The sequence below is a fragment of the Megalobrama amblycephala genome, linkage group LG16 (assembly GCF_018812025.1).
Source record: "Megalobrama amblycephala isolate DHTTF-2021 linkage group LG16, ASM1881202v1, whole genome shotgun sequence".
NCBI lineage: Eukaryota > Metazoa > Chordata > Actinopteri > Cypriniformes > Xenocyprididae > Megalobrama > Megalobrama amblycephala.
In genome coordinates this window covers 26,520,818-26,546,149 of record NC_063059.1, presented here as the reverse complement: position 1 = coordinate 26,546,149, position 25,332 = coordinate 26,520,818, and the positions used below count along the sequence as shown (strand labels likewise).

The following is a 25,332-nucleotide window of genomic DNA, read 5'->3' as shown; positions in this document are numbered from 1 at the left end:
TTGCTGATTATACAGGCAGCACAAGATAATACTGCCAAGGAGGTCAGCAGAATTAAGCAGCATTGGCAGCAATGCTTCTAGAAATCTGCATGAGAAAGCCTGCTGCGGATACCGGGCTTTGACAGAGGAGCCCACCTGAATGACATTTACAAATTACCCCGCCGAAAGTGCTCTGTCCCCTGACCCCTGCTCCTGTGTTCGGCACCCTGTGAGATTTGCAGCATTTTGTCATATAATTATGGTAACTCCCCTGAAAATACAACCCCCCTCCCAACACCTCCCCTCTCTCTCTCTCTCTCTCTACACACACACATACACACACACAAAGCTGCACTGAATTGTAATGCTTGATGCGGTGCTGTCCGCACAGCCAGTCCTCTTGACAAGCTGGAGGGATTCAAAACCACAGCAGGGGCAGAAAATAAGTGCAGAGGGAGAAAAAGTGGGAGAGCTAGGAGAGATGGGCTGCATGGGTGGGGGGGAATCAAAGAGCAACGTTGGCAGAGTAGGGACTTCTTTCCATTTACCCTTACAAAAATGTACTAGGTTGAACCAGGTACACCAAGGTATCATAATATTACTAATAGTCCAAAGAAAAAAAATGTGGTGTTATATTGGTACTATGTCTAAACATAGTAATCCCATAGAACCTTTTTTTGTAAGAGGCACTATGATGAAGCATTTGCAACTCCTTTCACAAATATTTCTGCGTGAGACAGGATGTTTAATGTTTGAGAAAAAATGTTTGACAGAACCTGATGTTATGCAATATATTGGATTGTTAAAAATGGCTGTTACGTGTTAGACTAAAATCAGGTAGTTGGATCAATTACTTATGACATTTATATATACTTGAAAACTTATTTTACATAATTGCAGAATCAGTTTCTTAGCAATTATTGTACCTGGTGTTATATTTTGTCTTTCATACAAGTCAGTCATCCACAAATTGCTAGATATGTCAAGAATAGTTGTTACATTTTGATGAAAGATAAAAATTTTTGGAGTATGAATCATGTATAGTAAGACTATGTATTAAGAAAGTAAATAAAAGTAACTGTGTAAAGTTGTTCTTTGTCTCTCATTCCAGGGTTTAATTAAGTCACAGAATCAAGGCTGCAGATCACGTTCGTTGTGCTTGTCATTCTTACTTCTTTATCATACTCATTTCTCTTTTACTCTTTCACCTCATCTCTTCCCTCTGTTGTGAATGTATGTGTGTTCCTTCACATGTGTATTAAGGCTGTGTGTACATTGTTGTTGCTGTATGTCTGCGTCTTGAATGCGCACAAGAAGAAAGAAATGAAAAGGATAATCTAATTGAAGGACTTTAAAGCGCCATGGCCGTTTCATGTAGTCCTTTGGAATGGACGTAATTTGAACGCCGTTACCCACCCAAGCATGTCTGCAGTGAAGGTCAGCTGTCTGCCACCAGGAGCATGTAGAAAATGTAAAATGAGTCTTTCTCTGTTCTCCTCCTCTTCCTCCTGTTTTCCCTGCTTTGTCGAAATAAGCCAGAGCCACTCACGCAAATAAAAATTTACAGCCATAAGTAACCACTGGTTAGAGTAAATTTAATTCTCGTAGTGATGGATAAGTCACAACTGCGGGAATATACTGACGTTTTGACCCCCTGTCAGTTTACAAGAGTTTTATTGTGGAATAGTTATATGATAATTGAAGGTTACTGGATATTTGTTACACAAAACAATTGTTAGATTGTTTTGTGTAACACAATGTTTCCCAAACCCCCTGAAGGGACTACCATCCTTCTGCGTACCCCCTTTCTTCCACTTAGACTGCAGTCACACCTTTACCATTAAGGGACAATATTTGCCCCCTAAATTGATTTTCCAGTGCATTTTTTACCTTCATGAATAACTTTATAAAATAAATAATGATTTAAATAAAAAATGTTAAATGGAGAAATATGCAATATGTAAAACTAAGTAAAACTTTTAAATATTAAACTAAAACCGCCAGTAGGTGGCAGCAAGTCACTGTTTTTATGAGTGAGTCATCGAGTCATTCATTCAGTAACGAAGCAAGTGGCTGTGAATGAATCATTGAATCATTGACTCTCACGATTCGTTCAAAGCTGCAGAATTGTTTGCGAAACACAGACGTGTGTTGTAGTTCTGCTGTGGTTTTCGTTAGAACTATTATTTAATTGCAAAATAGAGTAAATACTGACAGTACTGTGTTTAAAATGTACGTTTTATTTTTTGACCTGTTGTATAATAAAGTCACGTTTGCAGTCATGTGGATATTTGGGAACAATTGCGTTCTTGCTCGTTATCATCATTAAATACAAGAACTCACACAAGATATGTTTTTGTATCTGAGAAAGTTTGAGTCTTAAATTGAAATTAATTAATTATCTATGTCTATATTTGTTCTTCATGCGAGTAAGTGCTAAATCCCCACTTTTACAAAGGTGCATTGTCAAGAACGACAGTAATATAGCACGATTTAAGGCAGCAGAGTGCACGCAATCTATCATATGCATGCTGCTTGTGTGGATACAGTAATTTTTCACTGCAAATGATGAGGTAATTTGATTAAATGTACTGGATTTACGACATTTTGGCAGTTAGAAATACATGCTCGATTTTAATATTATTTTAAGGTATAATTAAATGAACTACTCAGCGTTTTGTTCGCGTACCCCCTTTTGTCACCTCACGTACCCCAGTTTGGGAACCACTGGTGTAACAAATGGACGGATGTCACGGTTTGGTTCATGCAGTTGTTAGATGACAAATACCATTGTAAAAATTAGTCACACAACTCCAATCCAGAAGGGGGCGCGCGCGGTGATGCATTGTACCCTAACCACTATTAACCAGCATTAACCACCAATAATCGCAATAAGCTCTGTGTTTCGTTACTTTCGACAAAAAACAAAGTGTCGTATTTAAAGTTTTGCCGATTTTATCACGAATTTCAAACAATAAATGCCGTTTTGACGCTTTTTGTTGTGGTGTAACAGACGCTGTATTGGCGCCTCAGTTCAAGCGGAAGCGCAGAGCGCGAGTGAACGCCATCGCCATCATCTCTTCCTCTTCACTACTAGATACAGAATGAACATGAAAGAACATCTGGACTGAAGGTATGTTGAAAGATACAGTACAACTTACTGAAATGTATCATATCTCGCGTAATCGCTCAATCAGTGTTTCAACTGCGGAAAGGTGTCAATAAAACAGCTTGTAAACAATGTCACGTAGCATTACTTTTACTACAAAAATGCCATTCAGTGTCCACAGCTTGTTAGTTCGCTAGAGAGAAATTAAAGGGTTAGTTCACCCAAAAATTCTGTCATTTATTACTCATTCTCATGTCGTTCCACACTTGTAAGACCTTCGTTAATCTTCGGAACACAATTAAGATATTTTAGTTGAAATCCGATGGCTCCATGAGGCCTGCATAGGGAGCAATGACATTTCCTCTCTCAAGATCCATTAATGTACTAAAAACATATTTAAATCGGTTCATGTGAGTACAGTGGTTCAATATTAATATTATAAAGCGACAAGAATATTTTTGGAGCGCCAAAAAAACAAAACAAAATAACGACTTGTATAGTTATGGACGAATTCAAAACAATACTTCAGGAAGCATCGGAGCATAAATGAGTCAGCGTATCGAATCTTCTGTTCGGAGCGCCAAAGTCACGTGATTTCAGCCGTTGGCAGTTTGACACGCGATCTGAATTATGATTCGATACACTGATTCATTTGTGCTCCGATGCTTCATGAAGCATTGTTTTGAAATCCCGCCATCAATGTCGTTATTTTGTCCTTTTTTTGGCGCAACAAAAATATTCTCGTTGCTTTATACTATTAATATTGAAGCACTGTACTCACGTGAACTGATTTAAATATATGTTTAGTATATTAATGGATCTTGAGAGAGGAAATGTCATTGCTCCCTATGGAGGCCTCACGGAGCCATCGGATTTCAACCAAAATATCTTAATTTGTGTTCCGAAGATGAACGAAGGTCTTACGGGTGTGAAACGGCATGAGGGTGAGTAATAAATGACAGAATTCTCATTTTTGGGTGAACTAACCCTTTAACTCCTTTGCTAAATGGCTATATATTAATTTACTTATATTATACTTAACCTTTTAGTGATGTCTTAATCTGTCATGAAAACAAGTTGTGGAATCCACTGCAACAACGAATTGGAGAAACATAATTTTATAATTAGATATGAAAGTTAATCTTATGTGCAATTTACATGTTTTCATACAATTTTTTTATTATTATTTGAGTGTTGATGATTATATCTAAAAATAAATAGCAACTGAATGTAATAGTTTGAACTCTGTTGTTAAAGGGTTAATTCACCCAAAAATTAAAATGATGTCATTTACAGTTTTTCTCAATCGATTTGACGCATTTCTCCAAACTCGGATCACTGTTCTCAAAACAGTTAACTCATTTTACACAAATCGCAAATCATGTGATCCATTTTCTCAAAATACTACGCACAAAATTCTGAGATGTTTTCATAATAGTTCATACAACCAACAAAACTTTAATATATCAGGAAAAAACAATGACAGCTTTATTTATTGGCTTTACAACATTTATTTACCATTTGTCCAAACACAACAAACAAAAAATTTGTCATATTATTAAATGCACATGCTTTCAATTTATGTTTCCAGTTAGCCCCAAACTGATATCTGCTTGATTAATAATACACACAACACAGGAAATGTGGTTTTCCCAGATGTTTACGCATTTATCACAATTGCGTAATTATGTTAAAGGGAAAGTATAAATAGAGCAAGAAAATATGCAAGAGAAGGGGAAAATAAAGAGGTGTAAGTGTAAAGGTGGTGGTGTGGGTAGAGGAAGGGGTGTAATGAGTGGAACATATAGAAGGAGATCATATGTGAGGAGAGAGGAGGAAGTGAAAAAGGAGGATGGAGAAGAGCTGAGTATAGTGGAGGACACTGGTGTAGCGGAAAGAGCAAGAGGAGAAATTGTAAGAAAACATGGACATAGTGAAAGTGGACAGCAGGGTGGAAGGGGTGGGAAAGGTGGATTTCAAATGAAATTCAAATTACCTAATTCAGTGGTTCTTAATCCTGGAACTGGGGAGCCTTATCTGAGGGTATGGGGCATTTTGGATTCAGCCCCCATAAAGCGTGTTTTTTTTTTTTTATATATATATGTATATATATATATATATTTATATATATAAGAAATGGTTTTATTTATAAGAAATTCAAGATTACTTTTACAATTACAAGATTATATACTTATAAACAAATAAATATCTTATATATATTTATAAATATCTGTAGTTGAGATAATTGAAAAACTTTTGCCCAGCAATTTGTATTTTCTCAAATGTCAGGGTGGCACAACTGCAAATATTTTATCATCAACTGTAATAACGTTAAGCCTGATACTGTAATGCAACATGCAATAGATCATTGTCAGGCCTCTATGGTAACATTTTTCTTTAGGGGCACTTGTGCTCCTAATAAAAAATTTTTTGGAGCACTTTCTGATCAATACCAGACATTAACTTTCCCATTACAGGGCGATATTTGCCCCTTTAAAATAATTTCCTGGGGCATTTGTACCATTATAAATGTATGCATCATATTTAATCAGTTTCTTAAATTAAAATAGTATTTTTTTTTTAAAATGTTAAACAATAAATTCAATTACAACAAAAAGACCCAATCAGACTGTTACCAATCAAAAGAAATCATCAAAAAAATCCATCTTTGCACTGCAGAAGTGGCACAAAAGCTCCATTTGAAATGGTATTATTTAGACATTTACATAGACTGCTTAATGAAGCTCATTGGTAAATAACGTTGTATGAATGTTTTTAAATATAATTTTTTAAATTTAGAAATATGTAAAAAAAAAAAATCTTTAAAAGTTTAATATTTTAAGTAAAAGCAATCTGTAAAGTTGTTTATTGGACTTTAATCAGATTTGCAATCATGGCACTACTCGGAGAAACAGGAGTATACTCGTGTGATAATACTTAACTTACACATATTAGGCTTGCTCCGATCGACTGTTCAGCAGCAACACCGGCGGTTAGGGTCTATATCACTTGCCTCCACCATCGCTTTGATTTTTTTTATAGTAATAATAATCATTTAGTTTAGTTAGAAAATAGACACTACAGTTAACTGAACGCGTCTGCTCAATTCAGTAAGCCGAACGAGAGTTGCAGCACAGATCAGCAGCAGGAGTCAGATTTCACCTCACTTCACCCATTTCGCCTCATTTTTCTGAATGACAAGACGATGGATGAAAATTTGGTTGACAAGCGAAATGTAAAAGCGTATATTTAAGCAAGTTTGTCATTGTACTGTTTTGTTGTTGTGTTTTTCATTAAGAATAATAATGAACCCACCCACCATTCAAGCAATTGCCGCCTCTGAATTGCTGCTACTTCAAAAGTGAAAGTATGCGCACGGTCATTCATAACGGGCGTGTGGTTTTTTTTAAAGGGGACCTATTACGCAAAATTCACTTTTGCATGGTGTTTGGCTATAAATGTGTGTTGGCAGTGTGTTTACACAACCAATGATAAAAATCCTACCACTCTTTTTTTTTTTTTTTTTTTTTTTTTTAATACCCATAAATCATAAGCAGTGTCTCAGAACAAGCCGTTTCCAGATCCCTGGCAGTGTGACATCACTTTAGCCACAGGCCCTGCCCACAAATGATGACACACACTGCCGTTGAAACGTAGAACCACCCTGAGCGAGTTCACGGCGAGTTGTACACAGTCCGCCATTGCTGCACTGACGAGAATGTCTCCCAAGCGTTTTAGGTGTTCTGTAGCTGGATGGATGAATCCACATAGCTTTCTCCATTTACTCCCTAAATCTGAGCCACTGAAGATGAGGTGGATTCGTTATGTTTTCTAAGAAAATGCTTCCTCAACTCTACCGAAATTTATTTGTCTGCGCAAATCATTTCACACCGGACTGCTTTGTGAACAAAACGGAGGTTTTGCTAAAAATGTGTTACTCAAGGATAGATCAGTAAACTGTTCGTGATCCAGCTTACAGCCTCCAGAGTGATACTGGATACTGCAGTAATGAAGGTGAGAGCACTTTATTACAATTCGTCGGAGTTTATTTACGGATATAAAGTTTACCAGTTTATTAAGCACCACCCTAAAAGGCATAGTGTCTTTATATATTTGTTTACTGTTAGTTGTAATGAGTGTTTCTGTGTACTTAGCTGTGTATGTTGATGATAATGCAAGGGAGAGACAGAGTTTATGGATAATATTTTAATGCACACTTGCACTGTGTTTTATTAAGCTCTTACAGTGATTTTCTAGAGTGAAAACGGACGCTTCATCTTGTGTGAAGTACAGTAAACATCATAAAACTCATCTGTAAAGTTTTGGCCATCATTCGGACGGTACAAAAGGCTTGTACTAATATAGTGGATAAAAACAAGAAGACAATATAAGTTATAATATATAAGTTATTAACATCGAGGGCCACAATGGAAATAAGCCAATGGCTTTATTGTGTTTTATCCTCGACAGTTTTTGTGAAGTGTATGGGATACTTGTTATTTTGTACAATTTTTATAAAGGCTTGTCAAATAAATAAAACTAAAACTAAAAAAATAACCGTAATTGAACTAAATGTGAAGCTCCGCCCTCTTAGGCCAGTGCAGCAGCTCATTTGCATTTAAAGGGCCCACACTGAAATGGCAATTTTAACATGCTATAATAAATTATCTTTTGGGTATTTTGAGCTAAAACATAACATACACACTCTGGGGACAACAGAGACTTATTTTACATCTTGTAAAATGGGGCATAATAGGTCCCCTTTAAATCAATTTTTGGAGGCATTTTTGCCCCAAGCCCTCGTTAATTTCCAACCTTGATAATGATAATCCAAATGTAGTATTTACAATTAATTTGGCTGCAAAGAAACAGCAGCATGAGACGGTCTGGTAAGTGCGCGTGGCTGCGTCACACCGGTTGAACCTTGTAAACAATCTTTGGAGTGCAGTCCGGAGCGCACGTCTTTTGCACTTGCTCTGCTGTGCTGACTGAAGCAAAGTCTTTGAGTTAGGCATGAAAAGCAGCTGATTGCAGTACGAAACATAACTGTTGTTCAGTTTAGATGCATTTTGGGAGTTTTTAATCCGATTCTAGATCTATTCATGAGAATTGATCGGGTCACTCGCACCAGTGCGCCTAAATATTTTTTTCATAGTCACACGCAGTTATTTTCAGGAGAAAATGCGCAAATGCGCACTGTAGAGCCCTGATTGTGGCAGAGTGAAAAGGGTTGTAGATATCTCTCAAATACTGATAAAAACAGCTAATTTCAAGTATGGGTAGATATATATTTACAAATATTTGGTTGTACCACCTGACAAAAAAAATAAAAATAAAATAATAATTTAAACAATTTGAAATGTTACGTAACAACTGAAACTTGTTTAAACACATTGTTCATGACTGAAAAATATGCATTACATTAGTTTTGAAAGATTTTTAAAAAATACCATTTTTGAAGCTTTATTTGCTCAATGACCCATGTAACAAAACCTGTTGGAAAAACATTACAATAAATGTGTATTTTCATTAGTGTATTTGTACATCTACAGCTGAAAGTTTTCTAAAATCTTTAGAGAATACACTTTTAATAAATGTATTACTAGAAAAAATGCATTGCTTTATTTTGCAGTAAAGTTGAAGTGTTTGACTAAGGTAAGAGTGTGTTTAGATCACTGTGTTAAAGGTGCTAAAGAGGATGTTTTGTTTTATACAGTACAGTCCAAAAGTTTGGAACCACTAAGATTTTTAATGTTTTTAAAAGAAGTTTCGTCTGCTCACCAAGGCTACATTTATTTAATTAAAAATACAGTAAAAACAGTAATATTGTGAAATATTAATACAATTTAAAATAACTGTTTTCTATTTGAATATATTTCACAAAGTAATTTATTCCTGTGATGGCAAAGCTGAATTTTCAGCATCATTACTCCAGTCTTCAGTGTCACATGATCCTTCAGAAATCATTCTAATATGCTGATCTGCTGCTCAAGAAACATTTAATGTGTACAGTTGTACAAAATATTTGTGTACAATATTTTTTTTCAGGATTATTTGATGAATAGAAAGTTCAACTTCAAGTTCAAGTGCCACTTTTGATTGATTTAATGCATCCTTGCTGAATAAAAGTATTCATTTCTTTAATTTCTTTTCCAAAAAATAAAAATAAAAATTCTTACTGACCCCAAACTTTTGAACGGTAGTGTATAATGCTACAGAAGCTTTGTATTTCAGATAAATGCTGTTCTTTTGAACTTTCTATTCATCAAGGAATCCTGAAAAAAAAAAAAAAAAGTACACAACTGTTTTCAACATTGAAAATAATCATAAATGTTTATTGAGCAGCAAATCAGCATATTAGAATGATTTCTGAAGGATCATGTGACACTGAAGACTGGAGTAATGATGCTGAAAATTCAGCTTTGCATCACAGGAATAAATTACTTTGTCAAATATATTTAAATAGTACACAGTTATTTTAAATTGTAATAATATTTCACAATATTACTGTTTTTTACTGTATTTTTAATTAAATAAATGTAGCCTTGGTGAGCAGACGAAACTTCTTTTAAAAACATTAAAAATCTTAGTGGTTCCAAACTTTTGGACTGTACTGTACGTTTTTGTAATATTACTTGAAACTGTCTTTACTAACTGATAAAAGACTATTTATTAGGTGCACTGAAAGGAATAATATTACTATACATCATCTGTGCACGAGGTAGGGCCTTAAAAACATCAGCAATCGTTTATGCGATCATCGCGTAAACGATTGGCCCTCTGGCTTGTCAATCACTGCCGTGATGTTCCTTGTGAGAGACGTGCGCGGCTGCACGCTCCAGTAACTTTCCACACTCCACAGGCGCCGCATGCAATGTTTTTGTCAGGAGACAGGAGTAACAACTGCAGATTATGAGTTACCTGCGGTGAGTCCGACATAATGAATCCACTAACACGACACAGCGAATGCCGGTGGTAAACACTCGTGTTCCAATACGAGTGTTTACGAGTTTTGGGAGCCGTTCCTTCGAAGGAGGGGGGTTGTTCTTACGCATGCGCTCATTTCAAAAACTCAGTAACAGTCTTTGGTTTCTCAGTCGACGAAAAGATCCTCTTTAGCACCTTTAACTGTTTTGAGAGCAGTTACATTACTTTGGAGAAATGTGTCAAATTGATTGAGAAAAACTATTACTCACCCTCATGTCGTTCTACACCAGTAAGACCTTCGTTCATCTTCAGAACACAAATTAAGATATTTTTGATAAAATCCGATGGCTCAGTGAGGCCTCTCAAGATAATTAACACTTTCATATGCCCAGAAAGGTACTAAAGACATATTTAAATCAGTTCATGTGACTACAGTGGTTCAACCTTAATATTATAAAGCGACGAGAATACTTTTTGTGCGCCAAAAAACCCAAAATAACAACTTTTCAACAATATCTAGTAACAGCCGATTTCAAAACACTGCTTCATGAAGCTTTATGAATCTTTTGTTTTGAATCAGTAGTTCGGATTGCATATCAAACTGCCAAAGTCTTGAAATTTAACTATTGAAATTTTGAAACACTTATGATGTAACGAAGACTCGTTTACTGAAATCATGTGACTTTGGCACTCAAAAAGACAAAAGATTCGTTAAGCTTCGAAGCTTCATGAAGCAGTGTTTTGAAATCGGCCATCACTCGATATTGTTGGAAAGTCGTATTTTGTTTTTTTGGCGCACAAAAATTTTTCTCGTTGCTTCATAACATTAAGATTGAACCACTGCAGTCACATGAACTGTTTTAAATTTGTTTCAAGTATCTTTCTGGGCATCTGAAAGTGTTAATTATCTTGCTGTCAATGGAGGCCTCACTGAGCCATCGGGTATAATATTGGGTAAAATATCTTAATTTGTGTTCCAAAGATGAACGAAGATCTTACGGGTGTAGAAAACATGAGGGTAAGTAATAAATGACATAATTTTAGTTTTTGGGCGAACTAACCCTTTAATTGTAACTTTTAATATTATAGTAATGTGCAAGTAAGGGCTCCCTATATAGTTTACAGCATTAGCAGAGATAGATTTTTTTAATCTTTTTATTTTTTATCCTTAAAGGTCCCGCTTTTCGTGGTTTTTTGAAGCTTTGATTGTGTTTATAGTGTGCAATATAACATGTGTTCATGTTTTGCGTGTAAAAAACACAGTATTTTTCACATAATTTACTTATCTGTATACCGCTGTTTCCACTGTCATAAAAACGGGCTGATGACTTCCTTGTTCTATGAAGTCCCTCCTTCAGAAATACGTAACGAGTTCTGATTGTGCCAGCGGTTCCTGTGTTGTGATTCGTCAGCAGTTTAGCGCATCTTGCCCGGAAAGGTCACACCTCTTACCATAACGTGGAGATGCACGCGCTCAGTGTTATTGTAAACATGTCTTTAATTTTACCCTATCAATTTGAGCCGGAATCAGACCCGGTGATTGGACTGCGGGATGAAAATAACAGCGTTTCGACGACATGGCGACAAACACACTCTACAAACGCAACTCTTGTGTATTCCTGTGGGCGGAGGTTAGTCAAAAAACTGTTTTAGTGACGTCATTAAAGAAGGAAGTAGAGGGATGTAGTCCAAACTGGCCGTTCGATGTAGGCGACTTCTGTTAAATAAAATATCTCGCTTGGCATTGAGCTTTAAAATTTTACAGATTTTATTTATACTCTAACAACAACATTACACACTAACTAAAGTTTGAAACATGGGATCATGAAGAACGGGACCTTTAATAAAATTTTAATTGTAATTGAATGAATTTAAAGGCAGAGACACAGTTTGTTCAGTAAACCACTGTTTAATAAAAAAAGAATTATTATAATTTTTTTTTGTTTGTTTTCTCACTCTGCTGTACCAAACTGTGACTTCAAAACCTATGTACATACTGAACCATCATTTTTGTGTACCATTACACCCCTAGTAAAAATGCTAAATAAATTTTCATACAATAAGCTATAGCTTTGTGTGAGAAACGGACCAAAAAAGTCCAGTGTCATTGTCCAGTGTAGTATTTATAATAGTAAAAGCATTCATAAATAATTATTTAAATAAAAAAAATAACAGTACCAATCATAAAAAACAATTATTATTATTATTATTAGTAGTAGTAGTAGTAGTAGCAGAAGTTATTAAAAAAAAAAATTGCTGTCCAATAATCAAGATCGTCAAAGATTTTGAATATAGCACTGGATGTTGACAACCCCTGGTCAATATATAATTTAATTTCATGAAAAAAATCAGCATGGACATTCTTTCTGTTTATTTTTTTTGTGTGTGTCATGGAAGAAAGTTCTGAATGACTTGAGGTTAAGTAAATGATTTTTTGGGTGAACAATTCCTGACAAAAATTGTACACTTATTGTAAAATATGGGTAGCTAAGACAAACATTGCTTTTTATCCATGCACTTTTCTTAGCCTCTCAGTAGCTAGTTCATCATGTGCATTAGTTATATTGACGGCTGACCTGTTTGGCCGCTGTCAGCCTGTGGCATGCCGGTGACTCCTTTCTGTTGGTAGATTGGTTTAGTTTTTCTGTCTGCTTGTCGAAGGCCAAGGAAAGTGATGAGAATGCATAGGTGTGCGGCTCCCTGCCTTTAATATGCAGGCCAAGTCATTGGTGTTTATGTGTGCAATGCATCACTGTACCACTGTGGCTCTTTAAGTCCATTGAGTGCCACTTTGAATGAGGCCCCTGCACTCACACAATAAACAAGATCTGCCTGAGAGACAGAAGCTTTTAAAGCTGCGATGGAATAATACAACTATCCCTTCTGTATTAAATCCCAGTCAATTTTAAAGTGGGGTCCTGCATGGGGGTCACCTCAGATGTTCTCTGTTGGTCTTCCTCTCCAGGGTTCTCCTAACTCGCACGTTGGTGCTTTTCATGAGAAACATGGTTTCTGCTTCAATACTTTCTTGTTCTTTTTAAAGCGTCAGCGTTTCTGAGTTTGATTTTCAAGGGCAAGAACATCTAATCGTGTCTAGCCTGCTCTGAACGGTATCTCTGATTCACAGCCCAAAACCACAGAAGAACAAGAACACTCGAGGAGCGAGCGCGAACCTCCTTTTATCTGGCAGTCGTTTAATTCTTTCTACGATATTGTTTGAATGCTTCTCGTATTTCTCGCATGGATTTATTAGTAACTCTTTGATCTATTTCAGTCAGTCTAAAACAGTCGCCTTTTTTTCTCTCTAGATGAAATACTTGAAAGCCGGTCTGCAGACGAGCTCCATTATTTGTTTTTACATCAAAAGTTTCATTAGTTATTCCATTAATCATAGTCATGTAAAGGGGCTGGAGAGTAACGGAAGTGGCATGCTTTAGCCCGCATGGCCCTGCTCTGGGGAGATCTGCGAAGGGTAGGTGTGTGGACAGGCTAGTTAAAGCCCAGGAGGGGAAAGGAGGAAAAATCTAATATGAAAATGAAAATGTAAATGCGGGGGAAGCAGCGAGCGGTTTCTCCAGCTGGCCTAATCTTGCGTCCGCGGGGCTCAGATAGCGATCGCTAACAGGAGGGCTCGCGCTGGGCTTCTTTGAAATGCAGAACGGCTCTGTGTGTAAATTGGAGCCACCGCGATGGTGCCACAAGATGACACGTGGAGCCGCGACCCTCTCGCCTGAGCGGGGCCAAATGCGGCAAAGGTAAATCTTGCACATCAGACAATTTCATTTTCAGCACAGAGGGGATGAGCAAGTACAATGACTGGATCTTTTCAGATGATACTACCCCCCTTAGAGGCGTATCATCATTTAGTTTCTTTTTTTCCCTACTCAGGTAAACTCCCTGGTTGGAAGGAAAGATGTTAGTTAGTCTTTTCTCAGAATTGCTTTTTTTTTGGCTGTTCATTTCGCTCTGGTTAACTCTGCCACGTATCGTATCTGCCTCCCAGAGCTCTTTGCATTTCTGATCATGTTACAAGCTTGTGCGGTTCCTAAGTTTCCTGCTTCTCAACAAGTCCATGAACACTCTCTGTAATCCATTTATCCAGTTTGTGTTGTGGCTTGTGTGATGTTTTTTTGCATATGCCACTTTGTAGCAGATCCCCTCTGAGCAACTCTATTTCATGGCTGCTCTTGCCATAACATGTGTAGCCTGTGAGCATGGCACATATTGTATTTCACACCAGCTTACATACATCCACACACATTGGCACGTCTTTTAGCGACAGTGGTGGAACTTGCTGATATTGAGCAGGCTCCGTGGTTCATCCGCATGGTCCTCCCCCTTCCTTCTGCTGCTCAGACAAACATAATCGACTGCCTCAGCATTTTAGAATGCATTGATGAAGTCTCTAAGCTTTTAGCTGCCAGTGGACATTTCTAGAAGCAGGGTTATGAGTTGTCAAACAGAAGTGTGACCTCTCAGACAAGAGAAAGTAATTGTCAAAGAAAGCATTAAAATACTGTGCAATTCCACAATATATTAACAGTTTAAAATGTATTCAAGTACCATGCCCCAAATTCCCACTGTCTTTCTTTCTTTCTTTCTTTCTTTCTTTCTTTCTTTCTTTCTTTCTTTCTTTCTTTCTTTCTTTCTTTCTTTCTTTCTTTCTTTCTTTCTTTCTTTCTTTCTTTCTTTCTTTCTTTCTTTCTTTCTTTCTTTCTTTCTTTCTTTCTTTCTTTCTTTCAGACAAACACAATGGGAGATATATTTAAAAATATTCTTGCTCTTCCCAGCTTTACAATGGTAGTGAATGAGGGGTAAGATTTTGAAGTCCAAAAAATGTGTCTATCCATCATAAAAATATTCCATACGGCTCCAGGGGGTTAATAAAGGCATTCTGATGGGTTGTTGTAAGAAAAATATTACAATTCCGGCCATATGCTGGAAGCTAGTTATTGTAGTTAATAGTTTTAAATATGGATATTTTTCTTTCAAAAACCCATCGTTTCACTTCAGAATGTCTTTATTAACCCCTTGGGTTAATTTTAATGATGGGTGGATGCATTTTTTTGGGTGCTTCAGAATCTCCTTCAATATGTCCAATTGTGTTTTTCTGAAAGAATATAGTCAAATACACCTAGGATGGCTATAGGGTGAGTAAATCGTGGGATAATTTTCATTTTTGGGTGAACTATTCCTTCAATTTTATCATTAGCATTTATTATACTAATAACGTATTACTTTAATACATTAGTATTATTTCTTTTTAATTTTGTGAATATTTTATCTTTATTTATTTGTTTAATTGCACAATGAATTACATATACATGCATTGAATGTTCTCTATGCTTGTCTCTGGTTTGGCTTAAAATGTAGTCAAACCAAACAACAGCTAGTGTTTTACTTGTTTGATATACTATATACTTGTTTGAGCATTTTTTTTAAAAAATTATTTATTTTTTATACATGTAACCCTACAAACAATGCTTCATGTTCCCTTTGCTGTTTGCCTCACTCACAGCCAAGTCTATTAGCACTTGACACACAAAGTGTAAGGATCATTCCAACTTTGTCATCGCATTTTGATGACAAGCCGGCGGTCCAGCCTGCGCTAATGATGCTTTTCTCATTGGCCACTCCACCATTGCATTAATAAGAGCCAGTGTGGAGGGAGACGGCCATGGCGTTCGGGCCAACCCCTCCTCTCCTCCCAGCCCGCTCGGTGCTGTGATGGAAAGTGACACTGTGATTGTGTGTGGGGCTTCGCCATGCTCAGATGAGGGTGTCACTTCTGCCTAGTCTGATTGCCACTTTCGCGGTGCTACACGGAGGAGTTAAATTGAGGCAGAAAAGGTCAGAAGCCAGTGGTCATCTGCTCTCTTCTTTCCCAAATTACTTGTCCTCTTCGAGGGGAATGAAAACAGACAGGGCCGGCTTGGCTGCCAAGTGGAGATGATCCAGGAGCAGGCAGAGAGGAATGCAAACGAGTGGAGAGGGGGGGTTGAGAAGGGGTGTTTGGAGAGAGGTGCAAACTGAGAGAGATAGAATGACAGGCTCAGAGAGAGAGAGAGAGAGAGATATTGGTGGCTGCATTGCGACGGAGCCGGAAAGGGCACCTGTGAAGGTCAAGCTGAACTGAGGTGTGGATGGTTGTGACTGGAGAGTGAAGAGAATCTGTCATAACCTCTTCTTGAAATGACTGTATGCAGCATGATTGTGATTAGCAACTCTTTTCAGCACCCTGGACAGAGGCTCACAAACCAAAGCAAAGAGATTCTGCTCATAATGACTTCTCAGCTTTTCTGTCTCTCACATTTATTTTTACATGTGAACGCATTTTACATAACTATTATTGGTTGGGTACTTTTTGTGTGTGCACTGAAATTTGGTGTAGAAAGAGTTTTTTACAAGAAAGTACCATTTCATTTATTCTACTTCAAAATTTCATGTTCAATTCAATCTGTTATTTGCCGTTTCTTAGAAAAATTGCAGTTACACTTTATTTTAAGGTGACATAGTTACATTGTAAATTACTCAAATAAGTACTGAGTAATATTAATTAACTAAATACTTACTATAGAGTTATGGTTAGGTTTAGGGTTAGTTACTTGTAATAATACATAATTAACTGTTATTACTACAGTAAGTACATGTAGTAGTGTGCAACTACGTCACTTAAAATGTGTAACTGCAATTTTTGAAGAAACGGCAAATAACACATTGAATTGAACATGAAATTTTGAAGTAGAACAAATGAAATGGTACTTTCTTGTAAAACATACAGTACTCCAATAATCTGTTTTATTTACAACTTCAAAATCACTTTTTAAGCAAATCTGTCTATATGTCAGTTGTAAATGATTGCTCCTATCACATACAGTATCTCAGAAAAGTGAGTACACCCCTCACATTTCAGCAGCCATTTTAGTATATCTTCTCAAGAGATAATACTATAGAAATGAAACTTGGATATATTTTAGAGTAGTCAATGTGCTGCTTGAATAGCAGTAGAGCCCGACCGATATATCGGCCGGCCGATATTATCGGCCGATATGAGCTAATTGCATTTAAATCGGCATCGGCGTTTATAACGGCCGATGAAACATGAGAAACAGAGTCTCATGCTTCACTCATGTTATGAGTGTTGCATAGTTTGCCCACCAGAGGGAGCTCTGCAACTCCCCAGTTGACAACAGCGCCAGAAATCCACTACAGAAGAAAGTATTGTTGTACTCTTTTGACGGTGAGTCTGTCGTTCGTCATGTGAAATGATTGTAGATTTAGTTCATACACTGTATATAAAAACAGTGTGGTAGTTCTAGCTAACGGTCCTATCATTATCACTTATAAATATTCTGTAACATCACTTACAGCCGCTAATGCATTGCTATATTAGATTACCCACAAAGCTAATACCATGTTTATCAGTGGAAGAGCGCGAACGTTAATAAGAGGTCAAACTATAACGTTAGCGTTTAACTTATTCTAAATATATCTGCAGTGTTTCCCATTTAACTTATTTTAATTTTATTTTCAATTCATTGACATGGTTTTGTGGAATATTGAATTTGTTTGGTATAGCTCTTTTACTTTAACTTTAGTATTATAATTTATTTACAGTACACACACAGACTGTTAAAACCAGCTTCAACTGGAAGTAAGTAAAACTGTTAAATGTTTAAAACCAGACTGTTTTTTGATCATTAAAAAATATATACTTTTGATGTGCAATTGTTTAGTCATTGAGACTGTAATCTAAGGCTTTTTTTTAACATAATCCTTTCTGGAAAATGGTATACAGCCCACATACATAGAACAGGCAGATATTTTGCTATTGAATGTTGTGTAAGTGTAGTTTATAGGAAATGGGTCTAATATCCAGTTTATTTTCAAAATCAAAATATCGGCTTATAAATCGGCTCTTTTTGAGTTAATATCGGCATCGGCATCGGCCCCCAAAAATCCATATCGGTCGGGCTCTAAATAGCAGTATAGATTTACTGTCCTCTGAAAGTAACTGAACATACAGCCATTATTGTCAAAATAGCTGGCAATAAAAGTGAATACACCCTAAGTGATAACAGTTGTTTAACCATGCAAAGCCACATATCCTATTCATCATGTTCATGTTTTTGTCTGCTTGACAGGACCATACAAATGTGTGGATCTTGTATTAGAGCAGTTCAAATTTGGTACTTTGAGTACGGTTCTCCCATACTGAACACTGGAAGTTCAACATGGCACCTCATGGCAAAGAACTCTCTGAGGATTTGAGAATTAGAATTGTTGTTCTCCACAAAGATTGCCTAGGCTATAAGAAGATCGGTAACACCTTGAAACTGAATTACAGCACAGTGGCCAGGGTCATAGAGAGAGGTTTTCCAGGACGGGTTCCACTCGGAACAGGCCTCGCAATGGTCGATCAAAGAAGTTGAGTCCTTGTGCTGTGCATCAGGTGCAGAAGCTGGCTTCAAAAAACAGACGCATGAGTGCTGCCAGCATTGCTTTAGAGGTCGCAGAAGAGGAAGGTCAGCTTGTCGGTGCTCAGACCATACGCCGCACACTGCAACAAGTCGGTCTGCATGGCCGTCGTCCCAGAAGGAAGCCTCTTCTGAAGCTGGCTCACAAGAAAGCCCCCAAACAGTTTGCTGAAGACAACCTGTCCAAGAGCATGAATTACTGGAAACATGTCCTGTGGTCTGATGAGACAAAGATAAACTTGTTTGGCTCAGATGGTGTCCAGCATGTGTGGCGACGCCCTGGTAAGGAGTACCAAGAAAATTGTGTCTTGCCTACAGTCAAGCATGGTGGTGGTAGCATCATGGTCTGGGGCTGCATGATTGCTGCTGATACTGGGGAGCTACGCTTCATTGAGGGAAACATGGATTCCAACATGTACTGTGACATTCTGAAGCAGAACATGATGCCCTCCCTTCAGAAACTGAGCTGAACGGCATGATAATGACCCCAAACACACCGCCAAGATGACAACTGCTTTGCTGAGGAAGCTGAAGGTGATGGAGTGGCCAAGTATGTCTCCAGACCTGAACCCTATTGAGCACCCGTGGGGCAACCTCAAGCAGAAGGTGGAGAAGCGCCATGTGTTTAACATCCAGCAGCTCCACCCAGGAGGATTAAGGCAGTACTAAATAACAATGGTGCTCACACAAAATATTGACACTTTGGACACAGTTTTGACATGTTCACTTAGGGTGTTCTCAATTTTTTTGCCAGTTATTATGTTATAAGGCTGTATGTTGAGTTATTTTCAGAGGACAGTAAATCTGTACTGCTATACAAGCTGCACATTGTCTACTCTAATGTATAGACAATTTTCATTTCTATAGTATTGTCCCTTGAGAACATATAATAAAATGGTTGCTGAAATGTGAGGGGTTTACTCACTTTTGTGAGATACTGTCTTATTATATTTTTTCAGGATTCTTTTGATGAAGATAAATAAAAAACTGTTTATTTGAAATATAAATCTTTTATAACATTACAAATGTCTTTAATGTCACTTTTAATCAATTGAATGCATCATTGCTGAATAAAGAATAAATTCACCCAAAATTTTGAATGATACACATACATATATAAAACATACATATTCTCTTTGGTGGAAACAAAAAAAGAAAAGAAATACACTTTAATATTCTACATATTTCATGTTTTCAGTTAAATTAAATTAATTTTAGCAAAATAAAATCATTTTAAACCATTTTGCATCCCCCTTGGAAGTTTGAGGCCCCCTAGTGGGCTCCGGCCATTGCTCTAAAGGCCATCCATTCTTTGAGGTTAGCCGTCAGGACGGTGCACAATTAAACTGGAGGCGACCCTCCTGTGATCCTACACATGGCAATTAACCTGCTAATACACTGCACTGTATCCACAGCCAGCCCTGGGACAGGGAAAAGCCAGCGGATTTGACAAAAAGACAATTTCACATAATGTGCTAATGCGACGTCTGATAGTTTAAGTAAGTGGATTTGTGTTTGTTTCCCAGAAAATGGCCTAAATAACCTTTTTTTGAAATGTTTTATGAAATGCACACAATTGGATCCCACAAACCTCAAGCAATTCAGTTCTGGTTGCTGAGTTGTGATCAAGATAGCAGATAGACCAGCATGCCTCTGTGGTCTCTGCAGACCAGCCTGAATCTCCTGGAATCTCTTGGAGAAATAAAACACAGCGCAGAGTGAATTTGCTCCAAATCTCTCAGGACAATGTGCGACGTGTCTTTAGATCTTTAAATCAAAACATTAAATTGCATTCTTGGACAACACAAACATGACATGCCCATAAAATAGCCGCTATGCACCTTGAAACAGACTAAATACAGTCTTTAGCAGTGAATAGTAAAGATTTAATTACTGTCACCATATATTTTATTAGGCAGAACTGACCTTGTATTCTTCACATAGAATTTAAAATGGCACAAATCTGTTTGTGAATATATGTTCATGTTGTGTGTGTGTATATGTGACAGACAAACAGGCCTAGCAAACGAGCACTGCCGCATTCATGTGTGTGTGCGTGCCTGTGAGTATGCCGTCTTTGTACGCGAGTATGTTTGTGTGGTCTCTAAAGCGACGAGATGGAGAATAAATATTTACCATCTGTGTTACTCCCCCCTCCTTCGCAGATTCCAGCGTGTTTTATCGGCTCTGGAGTTCAGCCATGGGCTTTTTTAATTTTCTGCTTTTGTGTTTTTAGCCGAGATTGACAGGCCGCTCGCTCCCCGGAGCATTGTTCTATTAATCTGTTTAATATGCTACAGAAACACTTGAGCGCTGGAACAGGCAGCCTGGTAATGGAATCGCAGCAGGTAAAGCAGACTTGCCCATCCGATGGCGGCGCAGGGCACCGTCCGTATTACAGCACGGCTCTGTGCAGGCGTGGCACCGTTCCGGGCATCGAAGGGGGTGTGCCACCCACCCCCTGCAGTGACCCTCTGCAGAGACAGACAGACGGACAGATGGAGGAACTGAGGGGGCCCTTCCCGGAAAACCACCACCTTCTGCGTGCTCTCGCATTCTGAAAAGACCCCTTTTAATGCGCCACGTCCTGTCGCCTCACGGCTCTGGGACAAGGAGTCTTTTTCTCTTTGTTCAGCAGTACCTAATGACCCACTTTTAGCTATGAGGAATACTGTGTGTGTGGAACGGCATCAACTTCTTTCCGGGGCTGTTGAGCTGATGGCGTATTGCATATTAACCAAACTGCAAATTGGATTTGGGGATGTTGATGAGTCCACAAGTGCTGGATCGCCCGTCAAAAATTCCCAACCTTCACAGTTATCCAGTATTTATAGGCCATTATGTAATGTGGCCCCGGGATATGAACTTGTTGTCTGAAATGAAGTTTTTGCCAACAAATTGGAAGGTTTTATTGAAATTAGCAAGTCACAAAGTTCTACAGAACTTGCACCCTTTGTGTGTGTTTGTTAAATATTTTGGCTTAATTTTATGCTTGCTTTCAGCTACCAATAATGGTAAGACTTTAGTATGGGGAACAATTCTCATTTTTAACTAGTAGCTTATAACCTTGCATATTGGCTGTTTATTCGTACTTATAAAGCACGTATTAATGCCTTATTCTGCATGACCATATTCTACATCCCTAAATCCTACCCAATACCTGAACCTAACCACTATAACAACTACCTTACTAACTATCAATACGCAGTAAATTAAGAGTTCAAGGCAAAAGTCATAGTTAATAGTGAATGTGTAATAATAATAATAATAATAATAATAATACAACCAATATATTCTGTAATAATAATAATAATAATAATAATAATAATGATAATGATAATAATGACAATGATGTTTATTATGATGATAAATATGAAATCAAGAAATCGTAAGTTTCGGAAAGGTGCTATATAAATAAATCTAATTATTATTATTATTATTATTATTATTTTAATGATTTTAATATTTTTATTTTTATTTAAATAAAACTTTCTAGCAGGAGCCAAGGTCTGTGTTACCGAAACAAAGAAATGAAAAACATGTCTTATTTGCATTATTATTATTATTATTTTGCTCTATTTATTTATTACTTTTGTCATTCCTGAACTGAACTGAATTTAAGCTTTTTAATAGTTGCAGTGCTTTTTGATTTTTGATTGAGAACATCAAATCAAAGTGTTTTCATATATTACCATCTGAACAATTCTGCCGATTTTCTCCTAAAATTAGAACTGAAAATGTGGAAAATGTTGCCAATTCTGTCTGGGCCTGCCTATTTCCTAGCACTATAACAAGTTAGGCTATTCCAGTCTGTCAGGGGCCGAGTATTGTAATGAGCATTGTGTTTTCATGTCAGAATCTATCGCAACAACAAAAACCCTGACATTGAAAACTATTACAGGACTTGATACGTCCCTCAAATCATTAACAGGAGGCCCCTGATATCAGAAAACCTCCTTTCAGTGCCAAGCTCAGATTAAAACCATTCATACCTCGCACGACACCTGTGAGCCCGGGCGCTATGATTGATATGGAGCTGATGAAATTAATTTAATACTGCCGTCTTTAACCCAGCCTCCAAATTTTAATCAGGTAATCAGAACTCGGACTCATCTTTAATCCCGTCTTCCATCTCCTTAAATGCAGCGGACTTTGTTTTTGAGCCCCGTCTCCCGGGAGCTGGCGGAAGCGCCGCTGTGTATTTTGACAGTATTTGTCAGTGCGCTCAGTTAATATGTCAAGCCGTATCTCCCCCCCTAACTGAATGTGTATCGGTGGAATAAGGAGTGAGCCAAGACGAAATGAACCTCTAATGAAATGAGATCCCGGGGAAGCCGGAGCAGTGTGAAGTGCGGGCCTCAGATCAAAGAGAGCCACTGGTAATTAGAATACATGCTGAAGAGGAAGCTGGTGAGGAAAATCAGCATTTTGCTGGAAAATTACCTGTTGAGCTGTTAAATAAATTAGAACTGTCTGGGGAGTGTCGGCCCCGGCTTCACTAAGCCAGACATTGGGAGCCACTCTCATCTCCCTGAGGCGAGGCTCTATTTGCAAATATCTATTGCTCTGCCTGGATCTAATCTGAAGTTTTGTCATTTCTGCCTCGAGCTGACGTTTTATACTTTTCTTCTTGAAGCTTTTTAAGTTGCAGTGCTTATTTCTTCAGTAATGTTGAATAAGAATGTCAATTACACATCTGGTCCTCGAATCTGATTGGTCGAACGACAGTGCTGATAAACAGTTCACCAGATTTGTTCAAAAACACCATTAATTCAAGTCACTGTTATTATGACCAAGTCATTGAATCATTAATTCAGCCTGTTCATTCAAAAATGCTGATTCATTCAGGAACAAATCAAATCACTGCATCTGAAAGCTGAAAAATCCTGCCTCCTCAGACAGGATACAGAGGAAGGAAGGCAACAAGGCACGTCCAGTTTTTGACAAACATTTTCCAATGTCATTTTTAGTGAGAAATAGTATTGTAGTAATTGAAATTTTTCTTAGTTATCACCAAAGCTCTCTATTTTGTTGTAGTAAATCATTAGACCGGTCTGCTTCCTCAGAAGCTTGTCCAAAATCAGTTTTGTGAGGTGCCTTCATGCGCAAACGCTGCCTGCAAAGTCAATGCCTGATAGGACAGCAAGGCAACAAGTCAGGTTTAAGACCCAGCCACTGTTATTATTTATTTAGTTATTGATCCATTAATTTAACTGATTCCTTCAAACACACCTTCTGCTGTGACTTTGTTTGGATCTCTTTTCACTGGTGGAACAAAAACAAAGTAACTGGCAAATTAATGTTCAAACAAACATTTTTTATTTTTAATTAAAAATCACTAGACAATTTAAAAGAAACAAGATGTTTTGCTGCTCATTCAAACACCATCATCAGTTGTCTTCAGGCTGTCCTCAACAAATTGCTTCGCAATCTATGTAAATTCACTTTTTCTAAAACATCCAATGTTTACACAAACTTTGTATTAAATCAAGGGACGAATTAAAAGAAACGACAAAACGTTTTTGTGCTCATTCAAACACATCTCATCATTTCTTTGAAATTTTCAGTGAGTTTTAATAAAAAAAAAGTGGTAACACTTTATTTTGATGGTCCCCTTTAGACATTCTGTTGATTGTAAGGAGTGCTGCACCTACAAGTCAACCAACTCTCATTAGAGTATTAGTAGACTGTCTACATAATATTTACTAACACTTTATTTTGACGGTCTCCCAACAGAAATTCTACTTAGTAACTTTGCAAGTACACATTGAGGGGGAAAAGTCCTCCCCCCAATCCCCCTCCATATTGATATTATTGATGCTGCTCTGCTGTACTCCACTATGTATCGCTCTCTTTGTTGTTAGGATGACAAAAAGAAACAAAACATTTTTTTAGTTAAAGTTACATTTTTAGGCTGGTCTTCCTCAGCATTCTAACAGCACTCATCACTGTCAGAATGAGTGAGATGGCCAATGCGATGCTTTCGTTTTAGCAGTGAAAGAGTACGTGGCCATAGTAGCTAAACATTTAATATTTGACAACTGTTTTATTATTGAAATATTTAGCGACCGACCTTAATATCCAGTGATGCAAACTAGGGGTGTGACGAGATCTCGTGTCACGAGATCTCGCGAGACTAAAATGTGACGAGATTTCTCGTCGAGGTGAAAAGTAGTCTTGTGATATTGCCAGAGTGGTTAGGATGATTAGGAAAGAATATGCCACCGCTACATTTACATTATGCCTCCACTGTCGTTTTGCTTTGTATTTAAATAAAAAACATTTAATTCAGTTGGATAACTGTTGCCGCCACTCCATATTTACAGAGTTACGCGCGATCGCAGAAGTGAAAGTAAACGCGAGCACGCATTAAAGCGCGATTTCAATACCCCGCATTTTGAAAGCGGCTCCAGAATGAATGCAAATATCTCTCAATATGAAAGCTATTTTAGGCTGGGCAGTGTAGTTGTAACCATCTCTTAGCTCTGTATCAAAGAAAAATTTGGTCTTATTGCACTTTGAATATTGAGAGAGTGCGATTATGGTTGCACTTAGTTTTCTCTTAATCTTATTAAGCACAAACAATAAGGTTTCATTTGTTAACATTAGTTAATGCACTGTGAACTATCATGAACTAACAATGAATGACTATTTTTATTAACTAACATAAAGATTAATAAATACTGTAGCAAATATATTGCTCATTTGTTAGTTGATGTTGGTTAATACATTAATGTTAATAAATGAGACCTTATTGTAAAGTGTTACCATTTTTATTTATACTGTTTTTATTTCTATGATCAGTTTGTGGAAAGGAGTTCAGTTAGGAGGTCAAAAGTT

At 37.4% G+C, this 25,332-nt stretch overlaps 1 long non-coding RNA gene across 5 annotated transcripts in view; it reads left to right on the top strand.

Moving 5' to 3' along the window:
• Positions 1–2,602: 2,602 nt before the first annotated feature.
• The window catches only part of LOC125248315, a 184,203-nt gene continuing 161,473 nt past the window's right edge, over positions 2,603–25,332 (top strand). For 3 of the 5 annotated variants that reach the window (XR_007180287.1, XR_007180289.1, XR_007180288.1), the window contains exon 1: positions 2,603–3,112. This is a non-coding gene — a long non-coding RNA (uncharacterized LOC125248315). The remainder of the gene's footprint in view (positions 3,113–25,332) is intronic. The other 2 variants (XR_007180285.1, XR_007180286.1) reach the window with 1 other exon arrangement.